This window comes from Pseudopodoces humilis, chromosome 14 (genome assembly GCF_049639895.1).
Source record: "Pseudopodoces humilis isolate 2021_Gansu_Grassland_sample_001 chromosome 14, ASM4963989v1, whole genome shotgun sequence".
NCBI lineage: Eukaryota > Metazoa > Chordata > Aves > Passeriformes > Paridae > Pseudopodoces > Pseudopodoces humilis.
The window spans coordinates 3,070,163-3,088,024 of NC_142213.1; the positions used below are offsets into that span (position 1 = coordinate 3,070,163).

The window sequence follows — 17,862 nt, forward strand, 5'->3', positions numbered from 1 at the left end:
CACAACCAGTGGGGATCTCTTACCTGCTTTGCTGTCACTCCTTGTGCTTTGCCTGCTGCACTGACCTGATAAAATGCAGTGCCAATGGAACAGATTAATGTGAGGGAGGATTTAGCCTGGAAAGCAGGGTCCTCTCCCCATCACCATTCCCCCCTTCTGAGGCTGTGGACACACAGCATGGAGCTCCTAAAAGGGAGAAGAGAACAGGAAAGAAAACACCACATCTACCAGGTAACAGGTTATGATTTTGCTGGTTTGGTTAAAACAGGGAGCACATCCAGGTTATTGTGAAGGTTTGGTACCTCCTTAACATTTTTGGTTCAAAAAGCACCTCTTAGTCTGGACCTTTTTGGGCAGATCACCACAGGAAAGGTGAATGGAAATCCACTGATTAAAGAGTGTACATTTGCAATGCTAAGAGATATCATCCAGCCATAAAAGAGCTGAAAATCAATATTTCATATCTGGTCACACCAGTAGCATTAAGCAATTTGTGATACTCTCACGTGCTTGATCTGTGACATCTTTTATGACTGTATCTGCAGATTTCCTCAGACCTGGAAGTGTTCAAGGCCAGCTTGGATGGGGTTTGGAGGAACCTGGGGTAGAGGAAGGTGCCCCTGACCATGGCAGGGGGTAGAACAAGGTGAGGTTTAAGGTCCCTTTCCAACCCAAACCATTCTGTGATTCCATGATATTCCCAGCATCTGAACACTGAGGGTATTTCTCTATAACCACGGGAATTTAAGGCTGCCTGAATAAACCTGTATCTCCCACCAGCCAGGTTTCACAGCATCGTGACAAAAGGCAGAGGTGTGGAAATGGTGTCTGTTTCAATAAATGCTTCATACAAAGCAAAGGCTTCATACCTGAGTCAAGACTCAGATAGGATCTTGTCCCAAATTCCCTCACCTCTGAATTCCCACCTCCTCTAGGCCACTCTTCAGGCCTGCTCCAAGATGGTTTATAGGTGATACAGCCTTCTTTTATTATCCTATTACTACATTTAAAACTTCCATCTCCTCATCACTGCCACATTCTAAGTAAATTTAAGGACACAGGTATTTTTTAGCTGTTTAAGAGCACTTACTGATGGAAATTTAGATTTCCCTGGCAGTTGAGTATGGGGTTTGAAGCTGTAAAATTTAATTAAACCACTTAGGGAGGGATAAAATAGGACTAATTGTTGTGCTCCAGCTAAAAGTAACTTGGCTGACATCACCTGGGCAGCAAACAGAAAACCGGGGAGCTCCACACATCTCCCACACTTGGCTGGAGACTTTGGAGCAAGGAAAGACAAACTCTCCACTGACCTGGATGAGTCTGTGCCCTCTCCACATCAGGAACAAGGACATTAAAGTCTCTCAGACCTGTCTGACCTTGAGGATGATCTTTCCTGTTTAATTTGACTGCCGTAAAACTTGGGAGTAGAGCTGCAATTTCAAACTGGCAATTACTTGGCAACTAAATAAACTACAGCAGTGCTGGACCCTGAAAAGTCAAACTACCATGTGAGCTTTCATTAAGTACTTTATTCATACTTGTTTTCTAGAGAAAGCCCCCAGATTTGAATTAAAACAGAAGAGTCAGCAGGAGGAGAAAGTGCAAGCTAAGTGCAAGTTATTTCTTTTGCTGCATTAAGATATTTCAGTTGCTGCATTACGGACAAGAAGCCAAGAGGAAAATATTAAATAAACACTAGGAAATACTAAGGTTTTGGTGTTTCATGACAATTGTTTTCAGATGGATAGACATAAAATAATCCCACATCAAACTAACTGTGTCTGACATGCCTGCCACCAGGTATGGTCCAAGAGAGGCAGATATGGAGGAAGTGGTGAAAGGGAGGATAAATCATTTAGCAAAACCCACTCCCAGTTCCTCCAGTCCATTCCAGTGAGGGTTTTTACCACCCACACCTCTCCACTCACTGGTGTTTGTCAGGATTTTCTTCAAGCAGCATTCCTGAAAGGTCGCTCCTGACAGAAGCATCCTGCTGTAAAACCTGTCCTCAAACACCTGTGGAACAAACTGCTTTTCCAGAAAGATCAGAAGCTGGGCTGGGCAGGAAGATGCTGCACGTGGGACCTGCTGTGCTGAGGGTGAGACCTGAATCAGGAATTTGTGTTCCTCAGAAGTTCAGGGAATGAAACTACACTCAGATGACACCAACACAGACTGACACTGCCATGGCTCCTCTTGCAGAAGGAGCATCAGGCCAGAGAATTCCCACAGATCCCGCCAGGTCTTTGGCCACAGTGTGTGGAGAGGTTTTGATAGCTCATGGAATGCCACTCCTGAAGTTACTCCCTCTCTGGAAGGGAGTGTTTTGACCAGCACTTGGAAATGGCAGCATCAAGCTAAACCTGTTCAAAACTGAGAATCGACCTGAAGGAGCTGTTTCAGAAAGGGTGTGAATTCCAGCAAATAACAATGGAATATTCCTGTCCCACACTGCTGCAAGAGGAAAAAGCCAAGTTCTGTCTGTTCCAGGTCATCTGTTTCAAGACATCCAGGAAACAAGCTACCTGTGAAGTTAGGCAGGACACTCGCAGAATTCCATCCTGGAGAACAAACAATGAGGACAAGGAATTTCTTGCCTTGCCTCTCCTAAAATCTGAACTGCTGTTAACCAGCCCTGTTGAACAACAAACCCACAATCCCACCCCACACAGCATCTCTGGATTCAGCAGGAGGGAACCTGGGATTTTGTGATTTCTGTCTCCTGAGAGGTGCCCCCCTTCTGGCACTCCCAGCCTCAGGACACACCACAATTCATGCTCTCTACCACAGCCCTTCAAGCAGCAAAGGAAGACATTTCTCCAAGACTTCTGTCTTCCAGAAATGAAAGAAAGAAGCATAAAACCAGATTTACTCACAAGTTTCTTCCAGGGATGGCAAAGAGAAGGAGATTTGGAAAGGCAGGAGCATTCCCAGTAGGTGAGGTCCCTTCTGAAAGGGCCACATAACCCATGTCAGTATTACCATAGCTTGCACTGAATATATTCCTTTTAGCAACGAAATTTAAGGCTGAAATCTGAGCTCTTGGGACCCTGGTAACTTGAATGCCACAACAGAAACTCAGCTCTATACCTGCTCTTCATTTGTTCATATATGAAATATGAAATAAATATGAAAAATCTGGGCAATATGAAGGTTGAAGCTAGATGATCTTTAAGATCCCCTACAACCCAAATAATTCTATGATTCCATGAAATATGAAAGTTTCACGTTGCAAGCAAAATTCTGCCCATGCTCTGCAGGAAACCTTCCCTCTTCCAGGTGCAGAAAAACAAAAGTCTCCATGAAAACCTTCCCCTTCCATTGCCCTGACTGGTTCCTGGAGCCCATCTAGCAGACCACCTCTATTCCTTTATTCTGGAATTTTCTTTGGAAGTTTAAGGAGCTTTTTGGAGCATGGAGTGGCTCTTTTTGCTGTGCTATGGACAAAACGAGTCCCATGCCTCAGCAACCTCCCATCCACTGCAGGACATCCTTGTTATTCCAGCTCCTCCATGGGATGGCAGGAGACAGGATCAGGAGAACCACAGTGGGTGTGCAGGAAGAACGAGGTGACCTCCAGCTCTGCTCAAAGATGGGTGTTTATTGCTTTCCCAAGACGATAAAGCTGAGCTCAGTCCCTTTCATGCCAGCACTACTGAACCATTCTTATTTCCTGTATGTGGAGGTGGAAATGTCATGCTTCAGCCCTGATTTGCTTTTTTTTTTCCTTACTTTGTGGTTTCCATGTGCTAAAACTGCCTGGGCGATGTGTCCTCTGTAATGGTGAGAGGCAGCTGCTTTCATGTGAGCTCACAGCCCCTCAAGCCGTGCCAGGAGTGAAGGTGTTACTGGAGGAAGCGTTTTTATTGCCAGGATTTCTTCTGTCTCTGGGGCTGAGGCACCACAGCAGATTGTTAACACTGCTCAGAGCAGTAGCAAAAACCCTCTCAGAGCTCCTTAGGCTCTGTTAAAATGGATTGGTGCACATTTATGACCTGTGTGGGATTTTATCACAGCACACGGGTCTTGGGTTTCTGTCTTGGTGCAGAGGATTAAAACCCAAACATGAATCTCTTTCTGTCTGCTGCATCTTTCAGGAGCCAGCATTGGCACAAATGACTCTCTTCCAGTTCCCTCCTGATCAGTAATTTAACCCCCTTTTTAAAAGAAACAAACTGGCTTTATTTTCCACTGGAGTAAGGGCTGGTTAACCTGGCCCTCCGCCCTTCGGCAGGGCACGAGGACAGTGCTGACACCCAGCAGCAACAAGAGTCACCAAGGAAGATCCATGCAGAAAACAGCTGCCCAAAATAAGTTCCAAAACCTCAGTTATTCCCCTGGAACACATGGGAATAGTTGAATGAATCTGAGAATTTCTGTGTAAGCGAGAGCTGGTGGGCAAAGGCTCTGAGCCAGTGTAAGAACTTGAGCAAGGGGGCATTTTAATGACATTCATATTTATTTTAATTACATCAGTATTTGTACTCATGTACAAATGATTTCTACTTCTTTTGAGTTAGGTACAAAAGGTAGAATTCAGTTTATCTGCTCTCAATTGCAAACATCTTTAAAATGACAAAACCTTCAAGGCACAATAGATATCCTATTTACAGATAATTTCCCAAGAGAATGATCCGCATTTGTACTTTTGAAAAAGAAATTAAAGAGTATCTGTCCAACCAAATATCATTTCACCTCTGACCAGAACACCTTTCCTCTTGGTGAATCCCCTACAAACCTGATTTGGTGCTATGGAAACAAAGAATTGTCCCAAATCATGTCCCTCTTTCTTAACCCAGGCCATGTTTAACAAAACAATTGTCATAAAGATTTCTGATATCCTAAAGCTGAAACAACTCACTGAGCTACTGGGATGAGAAAAGAGCAAATGAAAGAAAAGATGAGTCTGGCAGTATGTCTTTATTAGGATGCCAGCTAAACTTGCAGTGAGGACAGCAAAAATAGGAAAAAAAACCCCAAGAGCTCCACAGTGCAGCCCCCACTGCCCTGATAAAATGGGAAATCATCCAATGGAGCAGAAAAATCTGAGACTGACGTCCTTTCTTGCAAACTTACAGCCTAATTAGAGAAGCTACAGGGAGAGTAGACAGCTCCTCTTGCCAGCAAACCCAGGAACTACTAAACCCCAGCAGAAATTCCTGCACTTTCAGGGTCACCATGTAATTTAAAACATCCATTCAGATATGGAGTAGGGCAAAATCTTCCATAAGAAATAGATCAGGAACTTCCTTTTGTTCTCTGCTTCTTAGAACTTCCCAGTGAAGGGAATTTCTTCTTTTTCTTAATTTTAAAATATTGTATCATCTCAAAAGCTTGAGTATTTTATCTAGAAGCTTGATTTTCTACAAATAATTATTACCAAAATTAATAAGGGAAGAACTGTACCTAATTTCTGGCTCCTTTAGTTCCTTTCCTGGGATGATCTTGCAGAGTAGTTTACACATCCCTCATCATCTTCTCCTAGAAATAAAATAAAATAAATTAATAATGAGTCTTTCAGGGTGTTTCTTTTTAGAACAAAACCAGAACTATCTCCACTTCGCCCTCCACTTTTGCCAAAGCACTTCAGGAACATAAAGCTCCCTACAAACTGAGGTGAGGTGCTGAGGGCAGAAATAAACAGGAGGGTGTTTATTGCAGTGTAAACATCAATCAAATGCCAGCTCTGGGGTTGCCAAAGTGTCTCTGGCGATGGGCAAATCTGGTGATGACTGCAGCAGCAACCATCAGCTGAGGTTTAACACCGTGAGGTGTTCCCTGGAGGATCCTGGAGCACTTTGAGGGACACCCAGGACGCTCCAGAAGGTCTCAGTGCCATGGATGCATCCCCCAGCACTCCTCCAGCTGGGCCCTCTGCCAGGACATAGCTGAAGTCTAACCAGTTAAACCACAAGGAATTTTTCTTGGTCCGACCAGGAAGATTTGAATATTTCCTTCTTTTTGTTTTTGGGTTTTTTTTTGTAGGTTTTTTTTTTTTCCCTCTATGGCTGGAATTGCTCCATAAAAGCTCTGCAATTATGGAGTGTCTATGGGGAAAAAAAACTGTGCCTGTCCCTGGCAGGACTGAGGGACACTGAGCAGGAACTGAGCAGTTGGGAGGTTCCTGCATCTTCTCCCTGTCCTGTGTCCCCATTTGGGTCCCCTCCTGCCACAGAGGGGTCCCAGGTAATTCCTTCACCTCTGGCTGAAATTCCCTATGGCAACAACGCAGGACCAGCAGGTTTAGGGGGGTGAGGATGGGATCCTTCCAGGAGCCAGAGATCAGCAGTGTAAGCTCTAAACTCACTTCTAATCAAAGAAGTTTTAAATGGAAGTCTAATTTTTGCAGTGAAATATTATTTCTTAGGGAAGGGGAGAGGGCCTCACTATGGCCCCATTTGGAAGCCAGGCTAGAGACACTGGTTGTTTGCTGAGGCACATCCTCTTCCCATCCTACCCTATTTTCCCTAAAATAACTCGACCAAGCAGTAATTCATGGTTATTGACTAAGCTATAGAAAATCTCAGGGGAATTGAGGAGATAAATGGCCTTTGGTTTTCCATAAATAAACGATGGAGACAGAGCCTTTATGTTGCCTCAGGCACTGCCAGGAGGGTTTGCAGCTTCTCTGAGAATCTGTAGGATTATACTGCTCTGTGCCTAAAAACATATTTACACTGGGAACAACAGGCTGGGTGGAAATGGCACTTTTTATACTGAAAAACCACTGGAAACTGAAGTCCTTGACAGATTCGTGCACCATACTGAAAAATAGAATTTAAGAAAATATAAAGGCACGTGAATTGACATTAATAATGGTGAAAATCATTAAAGCAGCTCCCAGCTGTGTCCACCCTCCTGCAGCTCCAGCCTCCCCCATTTGCTCCCTGTGGAAATGTGGTGCTGAAAGGGCAGATATTGGCTATGACCCAGCTCTTCCCTGGTCATTTTTATTTTTCTGGGTAATCTCAGACTCTTCCAGCTGGGGAAGCTGTTGAAGCAAGGTTAATTCTATTAAACACAGCTGCTCCTGGAGCTGTTTAGAAGATGGGATTGCTGTTGCATGAGCAACCCTTCATGCCTGTGACTACAGCCTTAACTTTCCTATTAAATCCAGGGTTACAGACATAAAGGGGGATGATTTCCCTGGAATTGCACCTGGATGTGCAGTTCTGTATGCAGTTTTGGGCTGTGATCAGCATTAGCAGCACATCACAGGGCGGTGCTCACCCTGGGCTTGGTGTCTGGGATGTGTCACGGTCCCACCTCAGCAGGTGAGCCAGCGCTGCCCCAGACTGCAGGTGGAGCTCAGGTGACATCTGCCACCCCTCAGGGGGGTGACACCGTGGCAGAGCCCTGACAAGCCCTCTGGTGTCACCTCGCCCAGCAGCAGCAGGAATTGGATGGATACAAGAGGAAGCAGATCACATCCTCCCAGCGCAGAAGCAAAGTCAGAGGGTTCCAGGAGCAGGAAGAGTTGCAGTTTGTTGGTTGTCAGCACTGATTCATGCACACAGCCTGGATGTACATCAAATCCTCGGCTGGAAAAGTGGGATTAGTCATTGTTTCCAGAAAAATACAGCTTGCAGCAGACACCACAATGTATCTCTTTTCTTCTGCAGTTACTCATGCAATTATTACTTACAGTCTTCGTTGGCTGATTCGAAAAATGCAAACATGAAATTAATTATACTGCTCATTAATTCCTCTGTTCCTGGACAAAACCTGCATAGACAAAGCAAGGGCTTTGGTCTGACATGGCTGAGGGATGAGGGATCTATTGCTTCTTTATGGGGTTGCACATCATCTCCTAAGGAAAAGGGGTCAATCTTTCCCCAGGAGAGAAAGAAAAACTTGGCATGAGGGCAGGAAACACTTTGGGTTTTCTTTTTCTGTGACATCCCTCTCCCTGAGAACATTTTCCCTCTTCCCTGGGCAGGGCAGGCAGAGTTTTGCATCCAGATTTTAGCTGTAATCCCTTTTTTGAAAGAGCTGCTGCTGCCCTTCACCAGGACTGCTCTTCCTGACACTGGTAGCGTTTATTTTTCGTGGCTGGGGCAGAGGAGTGGATGGAATCACACATATATCCATTTCTAAGAAAGGCTTTTAAAGCTCTCCAAGATGCTTTTCCTCTAAGTATTCCTATGGATCATCTGCCAGACCACCAGCCATGAGGCACTATCGAGTGTAGCAGCTCTCTGTTATTTTATGTATTCCTCCAGTTGGAAATAATCAAACCCTGCTTGAGCTTTGTGGAAAAGCAGGCTTGAAATATTAGTGATATGTTAGGAATAGGATCGTCATCACATAACAATCAGCAAAATTATCTTTATATCTGTCGTTGTTGCTGCTTTTCCTGGAACACCCACTGCAAGGAAATAAATTTATCTTAGCTGAACTAGATACCAACACCACCTTTGCTTTCATTACTGCTGGAGTTCTCTATCGGTTTTTCTGTCAGTGTAGCTAACAGAAAACAGTGAAAACGTAAAAATTTCCACAAACTCTAAAGTTTAGGATCATGTGAGCTCTTGGACCTGATAAATGTGCACAGAGCTACCACCGCCAAAGGGCCAAACCCCTCTCTGAAGGGAAGGAGACACTGCAAAGACCAATATTTTACAAATACCTGCCTGTTCCCATAACTCTTGGCTTGCTTGCACTCACACACACTTTGCAGACAAATTTGGCTGTTTTCTCTGCACATCTCAGAGGCTGCAGCCATAGCAGCTCTCTGGAGCATCACTTTTGGATAACAAACCGTGACAGACTCAGTGAGATCAGCAGGAAAAGAGGTGAGTCTGTTCTGGAGATCTCATCCCTGTCCTGCACACACTGCTGCCAACTCAACCTTGAATTTGCACTTTCAGCTCACTCAGGTGCCCCAGAAAGGCTTCCTGGACGAGGGACAAACCACAGGAGTCTCAGTACATTCGGGCATTTGGCTGGTTCTGGGCAGCTGGCTGTTTGCTGCAAAGGAATAATGCCAAGAAAACATCTGGAGGTGATGGACAGCTGAGTGGAAGAGGGCTGAGCAACTCCAGATAATCCTGTCCTTAAACCATCCTCTGCTTTAAAATGCAAAATATTGAAACTCAAAATTTCTCTAAATGTGGACTTGCATGGAGCAGACAAGGCTTCTGCTGCCCTTTTTCTTGGTGATCTAACCCAGATAAAGTCAATGATTTCAAAGAGAAACTCAAAATGTAGCTCTTTTCTTCACCCTGAAGAGTTTATAGCTTTTTTTTTTTTTTTTAACTAGATTAGGAAAAAAATAAGAAAATTAACAATGTACAAACAAATACAAGCAGTTTCTGGGGACAACACGACTGGGAAGATTTGTTAGTGGTGTTAAGAGAGGATTTGAAGGAAAGGAGAATATACAAGCTATAACAGCCATCAGAGAAATGAACTGAAAACATTTCTTCCTGCTGTGGAAAAGGATGTTGGACCTCTGCTGGAAAACAGAAATTAAAACAAAGGAACTTTTGTTTTCAAGCTGTGTCAAAAGAACTTTCCCAGGTTTCAACAATCTTTTGTGGAAAAGGTTTTGGCAAATCCCATATGAAGAGAGGTGAGAGGATAAAGGAGAGCAGAGGTGCTGGGGTCCAAAGCCATTGCTGGGGGCAGCAGTGAGGAACTGCAGGTGACACCAGGAGTGAGGCCAGTGACATTTGTCACCCACAGTCTAAGTTTATTTTCCCGGTTTTTTTATCTTTGGAGTACAGAAATTGTCTTAATTCTTCTTTTTTAAAATTTTAATATGTGAGTTGTCCCCACAGCAAGTTTTCCAGCCACTCCACAACAAGATAAGCTCACACATGGAAACATCCCACAGGAAAAGGCAGAAAGGGACTGATCAAGCACTTGGTTCTTTGTGACATGGAGAAAAAAAAAAGGCCTAAAATTCAGTTTTGGGGATATCTGGCTGGGTTTTTCTTTGCTGCTTAAAACCCCATCATCAAAGCAACACGAGGACCAGGGGAGACAATAAAACTGCTCCTAATTGCAGTGATTGGGTCCAAAACAGTGAGAGGATGCCCAGGCAGTGTTTGGGCTGCTAAAAGGAACAATATGAAAAGGGCAGGCTTAAAGAAATAAAAAATAGAAGACAGACCTCTTCTGGGAGTGGAAGGAGGTGTGAGATAAATCAGTTCTGCCTAAAGAGAAGCCATAAACTGCTTTTCAGGTCGTAAAGAGAAATATGCTGCACATGAGGAATTTGTTCTTAGCTTTCCTTCATGCCTCTTCGGGCAGAGGCTTGAAAGAAGTCAGTGTCATTTTTATAGAGAGAAAATATTTTAACAAGATGTTCTGTCCTGGAGCAGAGGCTGTTCCCTGTGCCTTGGAGCCCTCGATCCCCAGAGCCAAACGTGTGGGGCTGGAAAAGCAGCTGAGGAAGGGTGGCCACCTCCCTGCACACCCCCAGTGCCAGCAGGAGCTGCTGGAACAGCCTTTGCTCCTGTCAAACAGGAAAATCTCTGCTCCTGAAGCAGCTCCCTGGAAAGCAGCTGCTCCTGGCCCTGCCCACAGGTGGGAGCAGGGAGCATCCCCACCGTGGGCCAGGGATGTTGGCTCCAGGAATGTTGGGCATCAGGTGCGTCTGCCAGCCCGTGCACTGTGTCCCTCCACTGCTGCTGCCTCCGGGTTTGGGACACAAGGACAGCACCCAGGATGAACCAGGTGCTTTTCCATGCCTGGAATGATTCCTGCCTCGCTGATGAGGCAAAATTTGGATGGAATCCAGGCAGTGTCCCTGCAACCAGAATCTTCTGCAGGGCTGCTGGACACAGCAGGGATTAATTATCTCAGCAGTGTCCCTGTGTCTGTCCTCATGTGAGGGACAGGAGATGGGTCACCGTGCCACCAGGCTGTAAAACCCCTGTGGGATAACCTGCCTGGATGATCCCAGCATCATCCCTTCCTCCTCTGATTCAGCCTCTCCTCTCCTGGTGCTGTGGGCACAGCTCTCAGCCTTGCAACACCCTGCACAGATGCTCATTCCCCTTTGGGGATTAATGGCCTTAATTTCCATATTTCAGGGCAAGCTGGCAAAAAAAGCCACATCCTGAGTGAGTCAGGTACAATGTCCTTGTGGTTCCATCATGCTGTGATGTGACATCCTGGGCAGATTCCCCCTGCTTCTGCAGATTCCTGCTGCCCCACATCTGTCAACGTGCCAAGGCAACCCTGTCCTGGCAGCCTTAGGTTTGTACCTTTAAGCTCTTCAGGGTTTTGGAAATAAATAAAGAAATATATTATATTTATTTGGAAATAATATATATATATTATATATATATATATATATAAATATATATATTTGGAAATAAATAGAAATAAACTTGTGTGTTTTCAGGAATAAATAGAAATAAACATGGTGTTCTGGTTATTGTTGCTGGCTTTGACAGGTGTAAGGCTTTGGGGCGGTACAAGGTTGGTGATGGGACCATGAGAGGCAAAGCATCAGCCAGGACATTTGGGCAAAATCCATGCTCATCTCCAAGCCACGGCATTTATTCCAAGCCCAGTGTAAGGGTATTTTTCTTTCCAACAGCTCATGATTTGTGCTAAGTTATTGTTGGCCACTCTGCGTTTGCAGATATTTTCACATCTGTAAGCCTGTAAAAGGTGACATTGATCTCTGTCTGTTTCTGTGGGTGAGATTGTTTTGGGAAAGGCACCTTGTAGGTGTAGGATAGGGCTCACCTCTCCCTTTAATCGTGTCAAAACTCAGGTGGTCAAAACAAAAATTAAATTTTATATATATATACATATATATGAGAAAGACCCAGTTTCAATTTTGGAATTTCTAGGGATGCCAGCCCTTGTTTATTGCCATCAGTCTGTAAAGTCAAAGCTCTTGGGGCCATTTCCACTAAACAATGACCAAAAGAAGTTCAAAAATGACAAGAGCAAATGCACCCTGACTGCAATATGGCTTAATTTTAACCAGCAGGAGTCTCAGGGGGATTGAAAAAAAAGAAAAAGAACTTGTTGACATGAAGCATGTGGAGTCACTCATCCAGCATTGTGTAAGGGCTGTAAATCTGCCTGGAAATGAGGCATGAAATGCATCATAAAAAGTATACCACTGAAACTATAAGATCAGCTTAAAATTTATGGTAGGTAACTTGGGGAGAGCGTCACATGTCTGAACTTTAAATCAAATGCTCTTCAGCTGTATATTCCTGCAAGCACAGAACTCCTTTCTCTTATTTCCCTCTCCTTGCACCAGCTCTCAGCAGTAAAATCCCCACACTACTCTGTAAATTCAGCAATGAAAACTCTGTAATCTGAAAGTCGATACAAAACCTGACACAGCAAGGGAGCTACAGCAGAAGCATCCCTGGTTTAAACTTTGGGGGAAAATAAAGCTCAATAATGAAACAGAGGATTTGTCCTCTCCTGCAAAGGTTTTGTTGACTCAACTAATGCAGCTCCCCATTCTCCTTATTACTTTAAGATGTCCTTCTGACCCCCATAACCCCACTGTAATCATCTCCTTGGTGTTAGTTTCTCTTTCTTCATCTCCCCAAAGACTATTATTGTCTTTCTGTGACCAGATGAAAACCAGATGGGGAGGATAAAGGGGAGAGATGAAGATTTGGGTGTCTACCTGAATTTTTCCTGTGCCTGGTGAGTATGGGTAAGCATGATCAAAATTAAATCATTGAATTACTCTCTAAAGCCTAATGAAAACTGTTCTTTTGTTTTTACTGTTGTGCCAAGGGGGTGGGGGTCATGATCCTTCCAAATTACATGGGGCCAGAGGTTTATCTCACCTAAATTTCTCTGCACTACAAATCAGCCAACAAATTGCCCTGCACAAATCTACAGGAGCTCTCTTAATCTCTTATCATTCATCAAGAAAAGGCTGCAGAGAGAAAAGGGGGGAAGATTCTCCTGCCCACTGAAGAAACACAAAATAAGAGCAGTTTCTGAAACAAATCAAGGCTCATCTTTTCCCTGATATCTCTGGCAGCTTCTTGATGTTTCTGATAATTCTTGAAGAGGAAGCAATGAACCACAGTCCTTACACCTGGAGTAACTCATGCCATATATTTACATTATTGAACTGTTTCATCTTAATTCTTATTGCAGTCTGGGATGCTCTGTGCCTCTTCCCTGTGTTTTGGAGCCCTGGGACCCAGCATTGTGCAATCCCCCATTGCTGCAGCTCTGCCAGTTGTAGTGGAAAAGTTTGGGCAAGAAAAAAATCTCCTTGGCTGGACACCAAACACACTCTCAAAATTAACGTCAGGTCTTTGCTGAGGCTCAGCTTTCATGGCTAGCAAGAGCTGATGTGGCCTAGATTTGCAGCAGGCTGCTGCCACCTTCACCCACAGTCCTGCAGGGACTCTGCTTTGCAGGGAACCCCATGTTTGCCTCTGCTCCCAGCAGATTGTGAGTGAGGGCTGGGCTGGGTTTAACTCTGATTTGTAGCTTGCAGCCTGCTGCTTTCCCAGCCACGAGTTTGTGTCCCCACTGCCATCATCTCCCCAGCAAACAGAAACCTCTGCTGCCACCTCATCACCCCTGCCAAAGCCAGGCTCACAGGCCAGAGAGCGGTACAGAAACCTTCACCAGACAACACAAAAACTGTGAGTGAGCTCATCCTGGGGCCAAAAACAAACACCCATGTTTGTGTTCAGGCAACCCAAAGCTGCTAAAGCCTGAGCTGTTATCAACATGTGACACATGAAATAAATTTTGCTGAGTATCTCCAGACTGAGCCAGACACTGCTGCTGCTGCTGCTGGGCAGCCCAGATGATATTTGGAGTTAATGAGAGGTACAAGAAGTGGAGCAGAACTCTGGAATTCAGGTGGGCAGTAAGGCCTTTGTAACCCCTGAGTGAGCAGGGATAGTTGTGTGACCCAAAACCTCACAGGCTGGTGCCCGAGGTTTCTCCTGGACAAGTGGAGGAGGAGCAGATGTTACCTTCATCCCCTGCTCAGCTTCTCAGTCTGGAATTGGAGACAAAGCCTTCCCAGCCTTCATCCACCTCTGCCCACACACGGGAGAAAGCAAAGGAGCTTCCCAGGCTCTGCTTCCCACTGAAAAAACCTGGGTGGAGAGGAGACAAATGGGTCTGTGGTCCCTTGCTTGGTACAAAAGGTGACTCTCAGCAGGCCCTAGAAAGAGGCTGGCATGATCACCCAGAGTGACAACAATTCTGCTTGCAAGGCCCAGGAAATCCGAGGGTAAAGTGAGGGTGAGACATGGAAGAAAAGGGCAGGAACGCAGACAGAAGGCAAAGGCAGAAACAGCAGCCACCAAATATCAGAGTACAAGGTGTGTGGATCTCCTTTCCCAGGCTCATTGCACTATCCCCTGCTGCCTGCACGTCACATCCCATCACTCCCTCTCCAGGATGCATTTCTGCCCCTCAGTGACACAGTGCTTTGACATTTGGACCATCAGGGCAACAAATGCTCATCTCTGAGGAGCAGCTCCTGATTCCAGCACGCTATGTCCTGCACCACATTCCAAGTCTCCTCTGCTCCATTTTATCACTGAAGTCTTGGCTGCATCTTCTGCTTTTTTCCCTTTTTTTTTTTTTTTGTTTCTTTTTGTCCTTTTGCCTATTTCTTTTTTTTTTTTTTTTTTTTTTTTAATTTTCAGCAAGCTTTTCTCTAGCAATCTGCTGGAATGAAGAACCAGCCTGTGTCAGCTGGGGTGGAGCTGAACATGGAGCTGAGATTTATGAGAGCTGGATGCTCAGACAGTTGTTCAGGCTGGAAACTCCTACCCAGCAGAGCCTGGTGGGTGATTTTACACGAGGCTCTCTATCTGATCTCTAGGAACCTTGGCATGCAAACCTTGCAGATGTGCTCACCAACAGATGCAGCACCAGGAGATGCAGCAGCTACAGGAGATTTGGGCCTTTGCCACCACTGGCCAAACCCAGTGCCTCAGTTTCCCTGCAAGGTCCCTGAATACTCTCAAGGCTGGATTTTGTGGATTCAGGACTGCCTGCTGCTTCTGCAAATGCTGGATCTGCTCTGCAGGAGGCTAAGAGGTGGGAGGTATCTCAGCACTTTACACCAGATTTTGGAAAGGTTGAGACTCAATTTTCAGGTGCCCCCATGAGAGCAAAATCTTCTCAGTCCAGCCTTTCCTCACCCTTCACACTCTTATAAATCCAATGGCTGTGCCACAGGGAACATCTGCAGCAAGGAAGAAAATCCTCTGGAGAAAAGGAGGAGCAAGAAGCTCCCCCTGGCACCACTTCTCATGAGGGACCTCTCCCACATGGGTGCAGCCCCAGGTTCTGGGAACAAATCAGTTGTCATTTTCTGTTTTCATTTTGGGGCTTTACTCCTTTGCAAAGGTTCTTTCTTGACTTTAAAACAAAAGCATGGAAAAAGGGAAGATAACAGATCCCCAGGGAAAAACCACTATCTAGTTAGAACATGAAAGCTGTTAGATTCCAAAAATGCATTACTTTTGGGGGCTGGTGATGCTCTTGGTACCCTTAAAGTTGGAAACATGAGGCTCAGAAAATTCAGATTAGAGGATTAATAACCTCAGCTCCCTTCTCCCAAAGGGGCACTGCAGAGCTTGTCACATTTTTCCTCCTTCTTTCTCAACCCAGAGTTCCTGAGGTCACTTCTGCAAGTCTGAGCTGGGTTGTGGAGAAGGACACTTGCATGGGAAGAGCCCTCCCTGTGCAGGTAAGAGAAGAGAAAAAAATAAGTAAATTATGAAAGTAAGAAAAAATTCAGAAAACTTTTAAAATAAGAAATATTTAAGTAAACTTGTAAGTAGGCTTTGGTGGGTCTGAGGCTGCAGAGACGTGCCCCAAGGCCTGGGTGAGCTGTCACTTGTCCACACATGGATCCTCCTGAGTTCTCCAGAGCTGGAGACATCCCAGTTTGGGGTGAGGAATTCCTTGGGAGAGCTCACTGCAGGGCTTTGAGGGAAAGCCCCAGGTTTGCATAAAAGACACCAAGACAGACTCTGGCCTGAGCTTGGCTGTTTGCCTGTGGAAAACATAACAGTATGTAACATTCCTCGTGCCAGTGGAGAGCCCAATAACTATTTTAATTATTGTTTATGGTAACTGAATCGCAATAGAGAATTCAATGGGACATTTTTGGGTTCTTAACTCACAGTCAATACATTCCTCCTCCATATGCTGGGGAGGTGCTGTAGCCAGGATTATTCTGGTTTGGAGACTCTTAAGCCATTTATGTTTAAGGGTAGTCATGGCATGTTTGTCCAGACCTAAGCAAATTCTACCCAAGATTCTCCCAAACATTTTTGGTTGATTTGAATGGACGATGGGACCAGGAGCGCCTTGCAACTCTGAGCCCACAAAAAGCCACCTCAAGGTTCCAACAGCCAGTTAAAGATCAGAAAAACAATTATTTTAGAAGGACCATGGAAAACAAGACAGCTTTACAAAACTAATGATTTGTATGAAGATATGATGGTGGTGGTGAAAAGGAGCTGTGAGGGAGAGCTGCTGCACTGACCCCCTGCAATCACTGTCCAAGCCTGCACAGACACAGCTGGGATCGACAGATCTGATGTGCAGGAAACAGAGAATTCAGCTTTAACCACCCCTCTTTTCCTTCCCCTGCACTCACACTTTTTGGTTTTAAAGTCCCCATTTAAGTTCATTTTAATTAATCAGAGCCAGCCAGGTGTCCACCTGCTCCCCTGAGACTGAAGTGAAAATCCATTAAAAACCAAAGCACTGGACACACTGAAGCTTTCCAGAAATGAAACTAAATCCTAGGAAATACCTCGATGCCTCTCGCTTCTGATTGCTTCTCCAACAGCTGCTCTGAGTTGCTGGGGAATGATGCTCCATTCAGCCCTGGACTGCTTCCACCCTGTGGATTCAGGAGCAGAGTCAGGACACCTGTACCTAAAAGCAAAGCCATCCAAGTCTGGTCGGATACGCTGCCTGAGAGGGATTATTCTTTTCAGATCAGAAGGAACTATTCAGCCCTGGCTGTACTGGAAAGACAATACTGTATTTCTTACAAGAATTGGGATATTAATTCCTGGCACAACTCATTTCTTTGCTCTCCTGAAATTCCCCCACCTTAAGTTAACACTTGCTGCATTAATCTTTATTCCCGCCCCCCCAAAAAAACACAAACTCAACTCCTGCTGCCTTGCCAGTATCGTCTGTCTGTACAGCCCCAGCCTGGAGTTAGAGTGGTGGAGGAATGTGCTGCAATGCTGTGCTTTGCCAAGACTGAATTTGGATTATTCTGGCCTCTCCAGGCCTTTAAAAACAGACATATTTTGCTCCCTACCTGGTTTTCCTGACAGAAGCAGCTCTGCAGCAGGCAGGAGGCCACCAGCCCCCTCAGATGTGCTGCAGAAAGAGGGTGGATGCTGTCCCTCAGCTCTTGGGGTGGTCTCACTGCTCTCTGGAGGATGATGGATCAGTCTGGGATCTGGCACAGATAAAATAAGCTGAATATTTTTGCTGCTGCCGTTCTGGGAGTCACCATGGGCTGTCTGGTCACTGCTGTTGCTGCGGCGTAAAGATTAAAGAGGAGACACTGCAGTGACAGCTCTGGGCACGGAGTGACAGAGGAGCTCTGGCCACGGCCCTACATCAGTGGGATCAGGGGCTGATCCTGCCAGAGCAGTGGATTTCACTGCTGCAATATCATGGCAGCATAAATAACCGGGCAAAGAGTAAACAGCTCAATTTATAACAATCCAAAGTGACACTCTAAATCTCAACCTGTCTCCAAATAAACACACTTGATGCCATTACTAAGATACACCCTCTCCATCTCAGGCTTTTTCCAACGAGCAAGAGTGCAGACTCAAATAAATCTGGCTCATGCCGAGCTCACAGAGCACAGCTTCCCTGCCCAGGGGCTGG

At 45.3% G+C, this 17,862-nt stretch overlaps 1 long non-coding RNA gene across 1 annotated transcript; it reads right to left on the reverse strand.

Annotated features, from left to right (window-relative positions):
* Positions 1-13,721: 13,721 nt before the first annotated feature.
* LOC148183124 (uncharacterized) lies at positions 13,722-17,392 on the reverse strand. Its single transcript, XR_015773814.1, has 4 exons — positions 17,279-17,392; positions 16,757-16,846; positions 15,532-15,671; positions 13,722-14,069 (listed from the first exon to the last, which is right to left on the reverse strand). It is a non-coding gene; the product is annotated as an uncharacterized LOC148183124 (long non-coding RNA).
* Between the last annotated feature and the right edge of the window lie 470 nt (positions 17,393-17,862).